This window comes from Anopheles bellator, chromosome 1 (assembly GCF_943735745.2).
Source record: "Anopheles bellator chromosome 1, idAnoBellAS_SP24_06.2, whole genome shotgun sequence".
NCBI lineage: Eukaryota > Metazoa > Arthropoda > Insecta > Diptera > Culicidae > Anopheles > Anopheles bellator.
In genome coordinates, this window is record NC_071285.1 from 418,280 (window position 1) to 435,605 (window position 17,326).

Consider the following 17,326-nt stretch of genomic DNA (forward strand, 5'->3'; position numbering starts at 1 on the left):
ACAAATGGGTAAGACATTATTTGGATTATCGTCTAGGATTTTCCGCACTTTACAAACGGTTCCTTCTGTACCCGTGTCTGTGTGTTTGTGATGAAGACATAATGGGAAAAGGACCCTCCGTTTTGACCCCTTTTTTCGGCTCCCTCGGCTTCTAATGGTTGTGTTAAGCAAAGCGTGTTTCGTTTTCGGATCACGGATTGTTATTAATGGTGTCCGGATTCAGCGATATACTTCAGATAGCCTAAACAGGGAATGCAAGCACCGAATTGGAAGCCAATACATTAACGATCTTTCGCCGGTCGGGTCAATCGTCTTGAGGGCGAATAAATGTCCGAAGAGCCCTGCCCCGCATAGTGCGGTGGTGACGGCAACCAACCTCGGCAAGTGAATAAATTATACACCCGGCATTCAATTCTACGAGATACGCTCGCGAGATACGCAATTCTGAAAGGGCCATACAATTTTAATGCCAGCGGTCCTGTTTCATGTAGGTGAAGTTAATTGGACGGTGCGCACTTTCTATTAATTGCCTCCGTAAACTGCGCCGACCGTCTGCGACAATTGTTTACGACAGTCATGTAGTGGCCGGCCCACTTCTCAGACCGCCGGGTAATTAAATGTCCCATTGGACTAACACCGCGTGACTTATTCATCTTCAATTACGCGTATCGGTAGTAGAAGCGACGGTGATGGCGCACGTGATCGATAGGATGACGTGGCGTAGCCCCAATTTTGTGGTCCGTTTCGCTCGGTTCCTTATCTACAAAACACACAAGTTTCCTTTAAGTGTTTGATTTATTTTCGAACAAGACATAATCAATTCATCAAACGACCCGAAATCCCCACGCTACGTGGGTCAAATTGTCGGGAGTTTGATTTGCGTCAACCGAATAGGCCACGGAGCAATCTCCATCTCATCAGCCGCAATTACGGATAGCACCACAATTTGCCGCCCTGACGAGAGTTCCAATGAAATAATCTTCATCATCTGACGATTTCTACTTTTTTGCCGCAACGGTTTCTTCCTTTTTTGTCCACTTGAACTCGTTTTTTCGCTTTATTGCACACACTTTCCCCCCGGGGCAGTCCCAACGGTCGGGCCAGGCACTTAAACCGCCCGGAGTCCATTATCCTGCTCATCTGCTGCTGCGGGGATTAGATTACCCCCATTAACCCATAGTTTTATCATTTGATTGCCGTTTCCGTTTTGCTGCCTGCCTGCAGCTGGGGATGGAAAAGCTGAGCCAGCGCCACTCGACGGCGCACGTTTTTAATGTGTTTAATATTTGAAAAACATCACTCCAGCCGCAGCCACATAAGCCACTCGGGCGCCCTGTGTTTAGTGGCGAATAGTGCGAATGTTTCATAAAAATGTCCATCAAAACCCGGTTGGCCGCTCAAGTCGCTGGGAGCACCCATCATTTCCGGCGCATTTACGGTCCATCGATTCCCGGTTATGATTGAGTTTGGTACAATAGCAGGGCGTGCAAGTTATCCGTTTTCTCGCCCACCGACAGACGATAAACATTTAATAATCACCCGAGGACACAGGACGTTGTGTTTGATGGGTTATTTATTTTCCAGCTTATGAATCACACCCCCAGGGGGCGCCTTTTGCCAATATATAGTCCTGCCGATGCCACGTCATCAAGCGGAACGCGGATTTCCAAAGAGAGCAATCAAGCATGGTGCCGCATCGCGGTTAAGCTCAGTGCAGTGAACACACAAAAAGGAACCGGCCATGGTAAGTCTCTCGGAAGGTCTCGCTTTTCCGGGAACGAAATTCCCGCGATGCGGTTTCCGTGGGAAGTACTCAATTGCAGAACACTGCTAGTTATCTCATTCGCTGCGCCATAAAATAGACGTTCGAAAAAACCGCCCGAGCTGGCCGAGTCCGTTCCGCAGTCTCCGGGCACGGTTGAGTAGCGCCCCGGTTTAATATCGTTTCCTTCTTCGCCGGGCACAAATGAAAGTCTTGTCGGGATTTTTATGGCGATCGTGGAAACTGATATATTCTGCTTTAAATTAGAATCATCATCACTCTCTAGTGCCGGGTCCTGCAGCCCAGGGACCGCGAATCAAGGTTTATGTGCCTTTTTTCGGTGGGGCTACGAAGGACGAACAAACTTGAGCTTCTGAGCGTTGCTCGTAGAATATGCCAGAGGAGGCGCTTCGCTTTTCCGCGCTCCCAGATCGTCTACCAGGGGAACAGTTTTGCTGTGCTCTTTGCAGTTTATCGCTGGTCCCTGATGTCTTAATTAATGTCTTACCGCTGAGTGGTTCACCACTCAGCACCACATGCCACACTCGGCGGGACCCCAAATAGGGACGAAACTTTCACCGTCTTGAAGTTATTAAAGCCCGAAAGTCAAATTAGTGCATCTTGTTGATTGGGCATTTTGTGATAATAATCTTAAATACGTTTCGAAATGGGCATTGTCCTGTTGTTGGCCGTAATGACCGAAGAAGTGATATCCCTTGTCAGCCTTGATTAGTGTCACAAATTTCTAAACGACTTGGGTTTCCTGGAAACTCTTAAGTACCATCGCCAGAGGTCAACCAATTACCAGATGAAACTTCGCGGAAGGTATGTCTTGTAGTACGGCTTAGAACAATCATGTCGATGATCCTTACGATGGCATTACTTTCAACTGAGGTTTTCGGAAGCGTACGTCGAAAACTAATTTAAAACGATTTCAAATTAATTTCAAACACAAAATCATTGAGATACATAATTACTTAAACAGCTTAAGCACAAAAATTATAACTATCGACTAGACAAGTCGTTGGTTATATTAATGGCGTGGAATAAATTCATCAAGTTTCGTGTAGCAAGTCGTATCGAGTTTCGCTTCGTGCTCACACTTAACTCAAGCAGCTACTCACCCCGTTAAGTGGCCTTGGTGCAATAGTTTTCTGGCCGCCGGCTGTCTCCTGCAATAAAAAAACGAACGTGCAAACCAATATAAATGACGGATATTAATAACGAAGCCCCGCGATAGCGCGCCCACCGCCCTTGTCGCTCGCAAGGTGTCGGAAAACTGATATCAACAATAAAATATGATAGTCAAAGCCATTTACAACCATTAGCGCCCGCCACCGGTGTTTGGCGATGGTGATGGGCTGAAGCTGAAGTTTGCCGGGCGACTCGTTGCACAACGATCCATCTTTCTGCGACGTGCGCGCGTGTGTGCAGATAGCAGGAGCAGGATCATGGTGAAAAATTTACTGCAATTCATTCATCGCCGTGATCGTGATTCATCGAATGGGGTACGTTGCAGGTACGGTGGCCAACCAACCCACCCACCGGAAGCTAACATTTTGGGGGCCAACGTTCAGAAATATCACCCTGAATCGATGACGATAAATCATCGCGCCCTACTTTCGGGACCAATATCATAGGCGCAGCTTAGCTAATGCGATGCACCATTTCCCAGGCCTTTTCAGTAGCCGATTGCCTGTGCCGATGAATTGGCGATTCAGCAATAATCAGCGTCACGAAAGTCTGGCGCAGTGCCGGCTGTGCGAATAAATCAATTCGCTTCCATTTCGGTGGTGTCCGCGCTGGCTAACTATGAACTCGGAATGGCTTTATAATTTTACGTGCAAACACACCCTTGGCCGCGAAACTTACCGTTCCAATATGTGAAAAGTGTGCTTCAAACAAACACATCAACCCACCGCTGGCCACTGGCGAGGAGAGTGAAATGCTAATGCTAATGGAATGCCCCAGGGGTGGACACTAATTTATGAATGGCTCAAATTTGCACACCAACCGAGAACTTTGTCGGGAACACAGTGTTTACACGAATAAAATGTAGCAAACAGTTGTACACCGAACGATCGGCGGTGCACCTATTTTCGCAACGACGAGCGATGGTGTCCCAGATCGGTTGCTTCGGGGAATTTAAGCGAGCCAACTTTGATGCATCCAAAGTTTGCGGTGCCTGCTGCAGGATGCTATTGCAGTTTGTGTTTTAACTACAAACACAGCATACTACGCAAAATGCAAATTCCACTGCACAGCGCGGTTTGTGTTGTGTTTAGAGTTCTCCTTTTTTCTCTTCCCAGCGCGTTTCTCAGTGCTTCGAAATTGTTGGCTTTTGTGAGTGAGCCATGTTTGAATTTTCATGGACCACGGTTGCTGGTATCAATCGGGTGGCTCTCGGTGAGTAGTTCTACTTCGCACGCTATTTGATTGATTGCTGCAAACTACAGTACTAGAGTAATAAACCATATTCAAAATAGCATCGCCACAGTCCACAAATTTCAAGATTCTCAAGATTCGAGGAAAGAAAATAGGGTTGAATCCACTATAGCGCACTACGTCACAAATGTCCCATTCTAACATATCACTGGACCATGGAAAACGTACAACTAAACCATGGCTTCAACTAAATTTTATTAATAGAGCCAGGGTTAAAATGCATCACATTATTCATAATCTCTGAAGCTTCAATTTGCATTGCCCCGCGCATTGCACAAATATTTATCAATTATCAAAAAACGGTCAAATTAGCCTGGGTCGAAAGTTACTACTCCCGCATACTTCTCACAACAATGCAAACTCCAAATGCCGGAATTTGCGCGATAACTCGCAGATTGAAAATTGATGACCGACGGTATTCAGCTTTGGTATGCAATCCGATCCTAGCGAACTACACAACGCCCGTAAAAGTTGTGTTTACTTCCACAAAATTCCAACTACTGTACGAATTTCTGATTTAGATTGCTTTTGACCGCCGCATTGTGGTGGCGCCTTTCACTCGAAACAATGTTGCTAGCACCTAGGAAAGATGTTTAATTATTTGGCTCGTAGGGATCGATCTCTGTTTGCATGTGTATTGTAACAGGGCTTGACGGAGCCCCACGTGTTACCCAGTCAATTGAGTGAAGGTAATTTTTACAACTCAACTCACAGCATCTTTTTTCTGCTCAGTGTGCATTACGCTTGATCCCTCTTAGCGAGTACACAATTCTAAATTCAAATAAAAGCTCCGTCGCTTTGACATTGTTATGATTAATTATTCACGGACACATTACATCCACATGGCCCGGCCCGGCGTACCTCGGATCCCATGAATCCCATCCCGCTTGTTGGCTTATCAAACACTTTATCACCGACGGGCTTCCAAGGGCTCCACCATTTTACCGGCGACACGGCACAGTACAGCATTAAAGTTCAGCAGTAAAGCATTCACGGTGGGAGGTTAACTTTGTAACACTCATTAATCTTACTCTTCTTGTTCAGACTTTAAGCCCGGGTGTGCGGAGGCCCTTTACACCAAACAGAACAAAGTTACGTAAACGAAAAAGAAAAAGTATGGAAAATACGGAAAAAGAACAAACCCGACGTGAACATTGGCCACGCAATCCAAAATGGATATCCTTCACAGCCAGCCGTCAGCCGTTTTTTATTGCGCCCGATACACGTACCCAAGCTGTCTGCCAGTTTGCCGGACACCAGACAGCGATGGAAGATGATGAGCTAAACTTTCCAGAATTGTGTTTTTCATTTCCGCTTTCAGCTGCCCCACCCACCGGCTCCATATGGTCCCCTTTGGGTCCTTCGTCCTTCAACTAACTGTCCCCCTTTTGTGTGCGGGGTTATAAGAAGAAAAATATGCTACAATCACTCTTCGGCGTTAAGCAAAACTGGAACTTGCGCGTCAAATGGGTTGCCATTTATCTTTGGCCGCAGCCATTTCGATTTCCCGAATAGCTTTCCACTACATTTTTTACAACCTCGTCCGAAACCGTTCGGTTCCCCGGGGAATGCGAATGGAAAATGAGCAGAAGCATTGGGAACCCGTCGTGGAGACCACTCTTTCGCATCGTCGGTGGTTGTTGAATTCTGTTGCCGGACCCTTGTTGTCCCTCGAAAAGAACTGCTCTAATAATTTGCATTTTCGATGGTAAACTGTAAGTACTTCGATCAGCACTTTATGGTCCAGAGGTTTTTTCCTACGTGAGCTACGAATTCGGTGCTGAGGTGGAAAATCTCCATTCAGTCTCCTCCAGGCAAACAAGCTAGCTCCCGAGAACATTCATCGGTGTTTAAAAATTTAAATAATACAACTGTTATCTTAACCATTTTATTAAAAACATTAATTTTGTAAAATCGATATCTACTTATGCTTTTATTTGGTGAAGTGATTCCCTTGCTAGCCCATTCAATAGTAAGCCACTTAAAACAATCGTTTAGCGCCGTTTTTATTGTGCACATTTACTATCTACTGTTACAGCGCGCAGCTAGAGTGTTCCTCCTCGTTTTATCCGAATCCGTGACTTTTTGTTGTCACGTCCGCGTCGCTATCACACGGTAACATTGCCATGCCATTTGGGGCATAATCCTTTCTGCTTGCTCTTGTTTGCGTTTTTCAACATGCACGTAAAATTGAAAACTTCACCCAAGCGCCGACTCTCGAAAGTGCTTGCCTTGCGCTTGCCTCTGAAGTGCGAGCGAGTCGTTCCGAAGTCCACCCGGGAGAATCCATTCCACAAGGGTGTCAGTGGCATCCAAATATCATGGAAAAGATGAAGTTGCATCGTACCCGCTGCAGATAATTATGGTGGTGCCTGCAACGTGTCCGCCCAATACTGGCGCAGAATCTTGCCGGATCGCCAAAAAGTGGCCATGAAAGCGTGAAGCAAATTTGGGTAGGTAGCACGAAGTGGAAGTAAAAAAGCGGATCCGCTTCGAGAAGAGGTCCTTCGCCACCATCAGTAAAATCCAGCCGTTCACCCAACAGGGATCACGTACGAGGTTGTCTGTTACCTAGAATTTCGATGGTCCACTTGAATAAACTTAACTTCCAGCCGGGTGGAAGCAATAACGCTAGACTAATTTATTTCGGTTCTCGAACCACGGTTCTTTCCGCTCCGAAAAAGTTCCGGTCTGTAGCGGACCGGAAAAGGGCAAGACGTTTTTTTTAAAGATAAATCTGTTCTCCAATTTAATTTAAAGTTTTTTGTCCGACAATTTTTATACGCAGCACGCAAGGGGAGCGCAAAATTTCGTGAAGAGATTTAAAACTCCGGCGCACAATAAAACGTTTAACGGCTTCGAATTTTTTTTTGTTCCTTTATCTCCGTTGTTGTCTGTAAACTTTACGCCCCTATTATTGCCGCAAAAGTTGATCAGTTCCCGCAACGCAAGAACATATTCGGTGAAATCGATGCCATAATGACTGTGCCATGTTCTAAGAGCCTATAATGGCACATCGGAGTGCAAGGTTAATGTTTGCTGCAGTTACTGGTGGCATGGCAGTTTTGAAAGTGCTTCCCAAAATTTGCCCTTGGCTGCTGCGGAAGCAGCATATCGAAGGTAAATTAAGAGGAAGCTCATGAAACTTTGGCCACACGTTTAATTCCCACTGTAATGAGTGTACACTTGCTTTCCGGTTTGTTGCGGGGAAATTCATGGTCATTTTCGTGGCGTAGCGTAGTATAAAGGACTTCATACGAAAAATGATTGTTCAATGAATCCAAACGTCGAACTTATTTTACTGGTTAAAAAGGATACCTCCACGACTTCTAATTCTCCTGGCATGACACTTCATCATCGGCTTTTAGCTGTCCACTGGCATTGAATATCCATAGCTATGGGCTCCATTACTCTCGTTTAAGCACATAATAAATGTCGTTAGTTTAAACAGCTTCTGACGTTTAAGCCTGCATGCTTCCGGCGATAGTGACCACCATCACCATCATCAGCCATAGGGTCTAACCGTTCCACTGTTCGCATATGCGAGAAAGCCACATGTCATTTCATCGCCTTCAGCAGTTGTGGCCAACTTTTGCTAACGGCAGCATGCATTCATTAGTCTTCTCGGAACTCGGCGAAAGCTCCTTTTGAAACTGAAAGCCGTCGGCTGCAAAGTAGAAGACTTTATGGTGAAAAATGGGGGGAATTATGCGTTGTCTCAGTTCGCCTCTTGCTTCCGGCAGGTTCATAGAACACTTTGTGTTCTTTGTATGCAAAACAGTACTTACGTGTCAGGCTCGAAAGAACTTTCACATCCCGCTCAGCTGACTGCATTTTTAGTTGAGCTGCATGCTCAACTTATAAACCTATTATTCCTATTGTTTTCTTGTGTAATTCATCACAACATTTTAAATACTCTTTGAAAACGAATTAAAGAACTGTGTATTCGATTTTTATTTTGGAACAATTTACCAAATGATTGCTTATGGACAACGTGGAAAACACTACAGAAATTCACCCGTTTGCTGGGATCAAATTTAGTTTCATTGCATTGAATGTCAAAAGAGATTGGGTGAAAATTAAATTCGCTTCAATATCATATTCAACGCAATGGTTTCAAAAGTTGCGGGGTGTTGAGAACCACTTCAGTTCAGGGAACCTCTTTCCAGGGAACCAGGGAACCATTTATTTTGCATCTTCATCACGCGTCTACCGCGCGTGTCATGCATCGTGTTGTGCTCTTATTAAAACTCGGCCCAGCATCCAGTAGGCTGTGATTGGCATTGATCTATGCTGTCAGTCAATCCACCGGCGACCGGAACATACGCTGAATGCTGTCCAGTAACCAACAGCTTTCGGTATCTCGTGGCCACAACGTAAGCAAACAAACCTGAGTCCACAAATGACCGGCCCACCATCCGGCCCGTTCGCCTTTTTGTGTGTATTTAAATGTTTTTCCATGTCCTTCGTAGCGCTCCACTTTCGAACCACGTGTAGCGTCACGGGCCACTTTCACGGTCGACGTTATCCGTGCATAAGTTTTTCAATCTCACCTCCATCCGCCGGTCTCCTCAACTTGTTTCGTTATATTCAATTTTCCTTTTGCTTCTTTTAACTGCTCGAATGGAACTGTTGCTCGAGTATGCTTCGCAGGTGAATATAAATAGAAGAGTAACGCTTGATGTCATTACGCTGCGCTTTTTCGGCCAAAGTTTGCTTCATAAATCCATTAAAAACTTGGTTTTATTTAATCCCAGTGAGTGTATCTGTATAGGGCATCAAAAAAGTGATATTTATTTCTACCGCTTTTGGTGTCTTTAAACTCAGAATCAGATTAGTATTCACTGTGTATCACAGTTAAACAACAACTTTACAATTACTTAATTATGTCTTTTAGCTTTTGTTTTAGATAAAATATTGTTTCATTCGGGGTTTCATCAAAAATTAACTGTCCCTTACCAAGTCACCAGGCCTTACCAAAAGATTACTACAATCTGTCTGCCTCGGAGCTGGGAAAAGATCCCAACAAACAACAACGCCCACTTCAAGTAGCACCCACTTCAAAGAGACAGAAGACAAACCTTAGTCGGACAAAAGGAAAATAACGGACATAGAGCTCGAAAACTGCCAACGTAACACACTCCCGAGAAGTGAAAGGATATCCTTTTTCCAGTTTGTTTTTTTTCCCTTCATTTAGTTTCAGTAAACAAATCATTCCGAAAATCACGTTTTCCATTTGACCCCTGATGCTCCCAAATAACAGGCCACTGATCCTATCAACGAGCGCGTGTTGTAATCCATTTTTTTGCGAATGTTTTCTCGAGATATCCGGAAAACATTTCCCAATTTCATTGTGTTTGTCAAAAATGTGGCGAAAAGGATAATGCCGCACATGTTTTGATTAAACAATAATAGACATCTTACATATGTAACGAACAATACAAACAAGGGTTCGGGATGACATAGTGAGCCGGAATGGAATGGACTTTAAAACTTATTAACATTATGATAAAACAACTATTCCAAAACATAACTAAGTTGGACTTTTAATATTTTTAACAAAGTGCAAAAGAGTCAGCTATCAGTCAAAGTCACAAAAAGATCTTGCTGAACCGATACTTTGTTCTATTAAATCTTTTGTAAAAATCCTTGCACTCTACTGTGCGCCATTAATCTATCGACATCTGGCAACAGACGCTTTAGTCTCTGAGTGTTCTTTTTACTCTAATTACATCATCAATAACGTGCTCTTTCATTTTAACGTGGCAATTGTCCTTTCCGACAATGCAGGATGTTTCCCGTGGCTGTTTTGTTTCAATCGCGATTGAAAAGGACGAGCAAATGTAAGAAACCAAACCCCATTCACTGTTGGCAAATTCCACCAGCAAACGATAACAGCGTAACAGTCCGGCACCACGCCACTATGGCTTAATTCTTTCATTTGCTGCCAATAGCGCGGTGATTTATAGAAAGCGATATTTTCTTTGATCACCGTACTTGTTGCCGGACGTCGATGGCACGCCGTGTGTACAGATGCTCCAAATTACACCCCGCACAAAGCGGACTGCAGCGAGGACTTATCGTTTTCCCGAAACAGGCTCCAGCCGCAGGACATTCGGCGTTGGTCCTGCCACGTGCACCAGCGGACCATAAATCTGTGTTGCGACCCTCCCCGCCGATGGTGGAGTTGCCATTTGCATAACAAAATCACAACTCCCGGCCAGCCCGGCGGCACCCAACGGCGTCTATTGACAAAAAGAAATCAATTCATTCGAAATTGCGAAAAGCTCGGAACGAGGGGTTGTAAATTTACTTTTCATTACAAAAACCAACACCACTTTCTTTCTCGGTCTCTCTTTCTTTCTCTCTCTCTCTCTCTCTCTCTCACAGACACTTTCTGTGCATTTTACGTTCCCGTCGGGTGTTTCTATTCACACCGTTTCACCGAAATTCGCCGGAGAGTGCGAAAAAGCTAGCTCAAGCCGAACGCCCAAAGGTTCGGCCTGGTCCGCGCGTTCTTTTCCTTTTTGTAGCTTATAGCGCGGCTCCCTACACAGTGATAGCATTAGAATCAGACACGCTTCAAGAGGTGCTCGTCAGGACCCGCCGGTAATGGAACTGGGTGTGGCTTGAAAGGCGTCTCGCTTTATTTTGCCCCCGAAACCAGAAGACGAAAAACAAAACCCCAAATAAATGAAACAGTACGCCACGGGTGTCGGTGCCCTGTAGGACCTAGCCTCGCGTGAAAAATCGAGCAAATTTGAAAGGTGTGGTGTGAAAGTCGATTCCGGTTCAAATAGGATCAACACGCCGATCCGGTGCTTCCCTTGCGTGCCAGCGCGCCCGGAACTGGGTGCGGCTCATGGATTGTTCATGATTTTTATGTTCGTGAAACTCTAGATAGCACCACGCCGCGCCGCAGTGCTTCCCGATTCCTCTCTCTCTCGTCCCCGACACCCGGAGCCTATCCCTATTTTTGTATTTCAATTTGTTCTCAACTTCTTTCGCTGGAAGCGAAAAACATCGGAGAACATTGACTCTTCGGGCCCGATTCGCGCGCCATCGGCTAACCGCGAGGTTAACCTAGGCGACTGGCGACCTGTAAGCGATATGCTGTAAGCCACGGTTCGGTTACAGGCGACTTATAACAAAGTGCGTCGATGCGGATGAAAAACCACCAGCCAGCTTGTTGTAAGTTGGATTCACATTCAATCATCGGCGCGTGGGCCGAAAAGTGGTCCCACCAAACCCAGCAAACAACTCTTGCTGCCGCTCCCGCCTTAGGAGGGCATCCACGTGGCGCCCACGTGGCGCTCCGGAAAAACCAGACCGCACGGTATTAGTGTGCCGGGGGAACAGTTTATCTAACAGCGCCCCGTGGTTCGATCCACGATTCCATTCACGTATTCACGGCAAAAGGAGCGCAACCTTTCTTCGCGCGCAACCTTTATGCAACATACACAGAGTGTAGTGGTAAATTTATTGACCTTTGATCGAACCGGTTCACCTCCGGGCGCTTTCGTGACGCTGCGACGACAAATGGTTGATTGGTTTCTGATACACAACGATGCTGGAATGGTGGACCCATTACGAAGCACCACGCTACTGGCGATGATGGCCCGAGGGAATAATAAATTAGAAATCATTACCCATTGCTTTGAATGAAGTGAGCTGAATCCGAATCGGTTATAGAACATTATCTAAAATACATTAACTTCCAGCAGCGGACTATCGAACCAATTGATCTTAACAGGCTACTAGATGGACTTAACAACTTTTGCTTTACTGACTATGGAGCTTGCCCCACAAGTTGACTGGCCAAAAAGGTGGACAACATTTTCCAACAATTTTGGACATTATATGTTACATAAGAATGACGTATTTAAAATTTGCCTGTAACCAGTAAATTGGACTTAATTTGTTCGCTCAACGAATGTCTTAATCAAAAAGCGTGGTTTTGAGACCTAAAAAAAGTAAAAATAAAATGTCAAACCACTTGTTGTTGTAACTTGCTTTTACTCCAAAAAAAGATAAAGTGACCGTACCGCTAAAGTGTGTTAGAAGCTAACTTTTTCCTCATGAGAGGGCTCATTTTTATTCGACGTACAATTCACGGCCCGGCAGGTTGCTGCAAGTCTGGCCAGCATCGGCAATGGGCAAAAATGCCATCAAACCGTGGGAGGGAAGTGAAAATCTGGCTCAGAAAATGTTATTATAAAAGCCCTCCGAAAAAATCGCACACCGTACCTTCGTAAATCGCAACCACGACGCGGCAAGCAAAACATCGAATTTCATATGCAGAATATTGGCCATGAATATTGCTTCCGGACCAGATGCAGCTACCCGATGTGGACGTGGGAATATTCAAATATCAAACGAACCTCACAAACGGAATATTTGAATATTATTTTTTCTTTTCCGACTGTGTCCCGCCGACAAGTCGACCGAAAATGGCTTTGGATAAGGTACCTACGGAAAACGGAACCACTGCCAAACAGCGGCAAAGAACATTCGACGCATTCTCAAGCATCTCCATCGTCCTTTGATACTCCTGGTTCTCCCGCTGCAGGATCGTCGATGAAATCCACACAGTATCGAACCCATCTTGCCAACGGCTAAATCGTCTTTGAGGAACGAAAGCAGATCGCCGCAATCTCCCAGGTTAGTATTTTGTTAACGACGGTATCCAGCACCAGGCGTCTCCATCGGTCGGTAGGGCCGAATGACGGCCACCAGGCGCCTCCATCGAACCGAACGCACCGGGCGTCTCCTTCATTATCTGACTTTTGTTTGATTATGCGCCGGGTCCTGCTCGTTTACCTTGAAGCCCTGTTACCCTCTTCCCTCTTCCGTGTGCGTTTCTTAGGGTTTAGCTGTTTTTCCTAATATGTCAACAAAGAACATATTAAAAATACAAATTGGTCTATCGATCCAACGGAACATTGCACAGGGTTTCCTGTCGTCGCCGGTTAGTTTTCCCATTTGAACGAAACGGGATTGACTACCCGAGTGGAAGATTCAAATCCTCGATCCACAGCCTACGGCATCTCGTATTCAGCTTTATGTGAAAAAGTGTATTTAGTCTGTATCATTATAATGATACTCTTCAATCCTCGTAAGACGGTTCAAATGCCATCCCGTGTTCTAGTCTGACTATATTTTGGGTCAACAAAGAGTTCAGATATTCTCGATGTTTTCTATTTATCTTGGTTTCTATTGATGTTTGGAAACTTAATGGACGACTTTCGCAACCTTCAACGCAACTGACGACTCTGCCGTGTATCACGAAACAATTGTATTTATACTATTTGAAAGCTATCATCTTTCTTACAGATTGAAAAGCAAATACTTCCGAATTAAGCTGCTTACGTACATTCGCGCCCCATACCCAGTGTCTTTGAAGGCGGAACATAAATGAAATCGTTTTTCGAAATAATGATAGACGAGCTGAATGCAAGGAGCTCAGTCGTCATCCGGCACAAGAACGTCCTCTCGTAGAATCTTGTCACAAGATGGCACGACCAAAGCTTGCGTAATAACCGTACCACCCATTAGTGGTGATTCACATTTAGTCGCGTGGCACACAGATGCCCGTCCGGTGCCGGTGCTAGGCGAACGGAACGAGTTGGTCCCCGGGTGCTATGATACAACCACCGAATGTCACTCGGCGTGCCGGTACAAGAAAATACGGCATCGGCACGTAATCAACCACCCGCGACCACCGATGTCGACAACTTCCGCCGGCCAGCCCGATGCCCGATGCGAACGTCAGCGAAGATAACGAACGTCACGACCGGTGTCGGTCGGTCGACGACACTACTCAGCATGATTTGGCCCGCAGCACGGGCGATTATGATATTCCACGTGGCGCAATCATTCCTCAGCACTTCCTGGCCCGGGCCACCCCCGGGGGCAGCATTAACGGTCGGACCATCGGAGCAGCTGCAGTTAAGCGAAAATTGTGTCACCCCGAAAAAAAACTGCCCAAACGGCCCCAAACCTCACATTGGGTCGCGCTGTTGCGATAGATTATTGTTACGGGACACGTTGACGATGCCGCATATCTGGTGCCCACCAACCGGCCCGCACCAACCCACCGATAATCTGCTTAGTGAAAATCCGGTCTCCAAACGAAATGGCTGTCATCGTCCTCGTGGTGGTTGCTTCTTCCATTTCGTGGCCGTCGCCGTGTGCCGTCTAGCCTTTCGATACGCACTGACCATGTGAGTGACAACTGCGGGACCAACTGGATTTCCTCTCTCAGACACAGGAGAGAGTGTGCAACAGGTTCAGGCGGTTTTCGGTCCGCCTTTAGGCTTGGCCGCCGTCGGTGAGTCAAGCCTCGAATCGTGTCAAACGAGAGCTGACGGCCCAATCAACGAGAAGATTACCGGGACAGATAGGGACAAAATTTCATTTGACACCCTTTCGTCCCTGACGGAGAGACGCGACCACCACGCCACACGTTCCCCACCACTGATCGGTGGCCAGCGCCTGGCGGCAGCTCGTGTGGCTCGTGTGGCTTGCGGTAGACCTGATGGACTCCGGTCTCGTTTGCTTTTGGGCCGTTACGACCGGTACGACCTCTGTCCATTGCGGCGCTTCAAGCTGGCCAAGCTGGCCAAGCTGGACGTTGACAAATTGCTTTACACCCACCTCGTAGGGAAAGTAATTTTTACAAATAATTTATCTCCCCAGGCTTGGGGCTGGCCTTGATTAACTACCTTTACTGGCGGAACTAGAGGATGCGTTACACTAAGTTTTCTAACCAACTTTGTATTGCGTTGTAATTCTACACCCTCAAGCATATCTAATCACTTATCAATTAAAAACGCAACATTTTTATCTAACAAAGACAGGATAGTATATCAACGAAAAGCTTAGGGATTACGCACGCCACCCAACATGTTTTCATCCATCTCGAGTACATTTTCATTTTGCCAAAAATCAGTGCTCAATCTGTACGAATTCATCAACCGAACCAGCGGTTGGCGTCATTGGACGTAGGCCCGATAAGTAAACTGTTTTTGACAGAAGTCCCCAGGCCAACGTACGAAAGTTCATTCCAAATAACGTCCATGGGCGTTCCCGGGGACTCAGAAAATGTCAAAGTTGTCCCGGATGTGTGCGTGGTAGTCACAAAAATAATTTCGACGACCATCGCAACCCGACCAACGTTAATGGCCTTTAGCGGAAAAAAGGATGCCAGCAATGGCACCGTGCAATGGCCGATCATTTGGCAACCGTTTCGTTCAACCCGTGCCTGATTCTGCATGTAATCTGTGTGAATGGTTGCTTTCGGAGAATTTTAAACAACATTTGGCCAACGTTTTACCTTGCTCCCGGAATCCAAAGATTCTGAGCGATCTGGATGACCCTTTTGCCTCCTGCTGCCGTTTGATGAGCGCATAGTTGTTGTGGCAGTGTTTAGCATAGTTATGCTTTTTTGCCGCTTGTCCGAAGGTCTTCGCAATTCTCCTGCTTACTTCTCCATGACTACATCGCTACCGTTTTGGCCATTCATTGATGTACACATTTGCAAAAATAGCATCGCAAAGAACCCGCAGCAAAGTCTGTTGCCTCATTGCATCAGATAACTCTTGTTTGCGCCGAACTCTACGCCGAATTCTTCAGCAAACATTAGCCTTTTCCCCCCCGAAAGATAACTCCTGCCTACGCCCGGTGCCGAGTGGAGTTTTTCATTACTTACCATAATCAACACAAAACGCCAACGGGACTGGCAGTTGAAGCAAAACACGCTGAACGCACTGCGCAAACGGGCAACAACCTACGCAACTGAACAGAACATGGCCAAAAATGTGTGAACCTCTTCGCTACGCCGCTGCGTCAAGCGATGATGATGATAATTGGTAAACGATCACTTCATTTTCCGCCCAACGCCGGAAACTGTGTGCCCGCGCGTGTGTACGTAGGCCAACAACAACAATCGCGCCTCGCCTGGCGCGAATCGATATCCGTTTCCGCTTCCAATTAATTTATCTAGCGCCGTTGCTCGAGAAACCGGGGCACTCTCGAAGGACTTTCGCTTCACCGAAAGGTACTGACTGATAATGATTAATGAAATTAATTCAGCCTCTGAGAGGCCATCTTCGCCCGGCGTAGGAGCGTGCCAATCAGCGTCCCGTCGAACCCCAATCCCTGCGCTACCGGTGCCCATTTCTGGTACGTCGACCGGGTAGCGTCGTTAGCCGGAATAGCGAAATATGAGGGCACCCGTCCATTAACCGATTGTTTCATACACCGGCCTGTCTCTCTCTCGCTCCCACTCTCAGGTGGATGGGTAGAGGTGAGGTGTCGAATTTCTTCACGCCCACTTACCATTTCCGTGCACAAACACAACAGCACCCGGAGCTATCCAACGTGACGGCATGTGAGAATGGCCACTTGCCACAATCGCGTCCATAGCGCAGGTGATGCTTTTATTGGTATCGAACGCAGATATTACGTCGATCAATGGGTGAATTAGTCCAATTAGCTAGAGCCTAGTGAGGAATCTTGCTCGGCTAAAATGCTACGCATCGACAGCATCAAATGAAATACGGCAACCGTAAAAGCCTATTTTAATACTGCTTGGAACTGCTCGAAACTGTTTGAATATGGAATGCCGATGCTCGCTGTAGATGCCTTTTAATCGAATCAAAGAAGGCTGTTTTCCATTGAGCTGCTGAAACGTTTTTCGAGCACTGTGCTCGAATTTTGAAACAGACATCAACTGGCACTTAACGTCTATTCACAATCTAAACCACGACGATTGAAGCTCGTTTCTGAAGTGACTGTAAACGACGGAAACACCCAAGTCTGTTTCCGCTAAGCACTTGCGCTGCTTGGAACACTTTTTCACCATTACGTCCAACTCATTTGGAAGCAAACTTACTTTGACACTCCTGACACATCCTGAGGCGTAAAATCAACTTTGAGCCGAAGATTTATTCATTTCGGTTCCGCTCGCCACGCACCGGAACTGGTGGCACTGCCTGCCGTCGCAAGGTAGCGGCGATCCCGCGATGGTCCCGTGGTAAATGAATCCAGTACCGGCCGCCACCCAGATGGCGGTGGAACAGAACAAAGGATCACAACCGTCACCAGTGCCGGCAGTGC

The 17,326-nt window shown here is 46.3% G+C and overlaps 1 protein-coding gene across 1 annotated transcript in view; it reads right to left on the reverse strand.

Moving 5' to 3' along the window:
* Positions 1-17,326, reverse strand: part of LOC131205410 (ras-related protein Rap-1b) — a 47,757-nt gene that overhangs the window by 26,092 nt on the left and 4,339 nt on the right. The window contains exon 3 of the mRNA XM_058197491.1: positions 2,887-2,934. The gene's annotated coding sequence lies outside the window, so the exon portion shown is untranslated. The remainder of the gene's footprint in view (positions 1-2,886; positions 2,935-17,326) is intronic.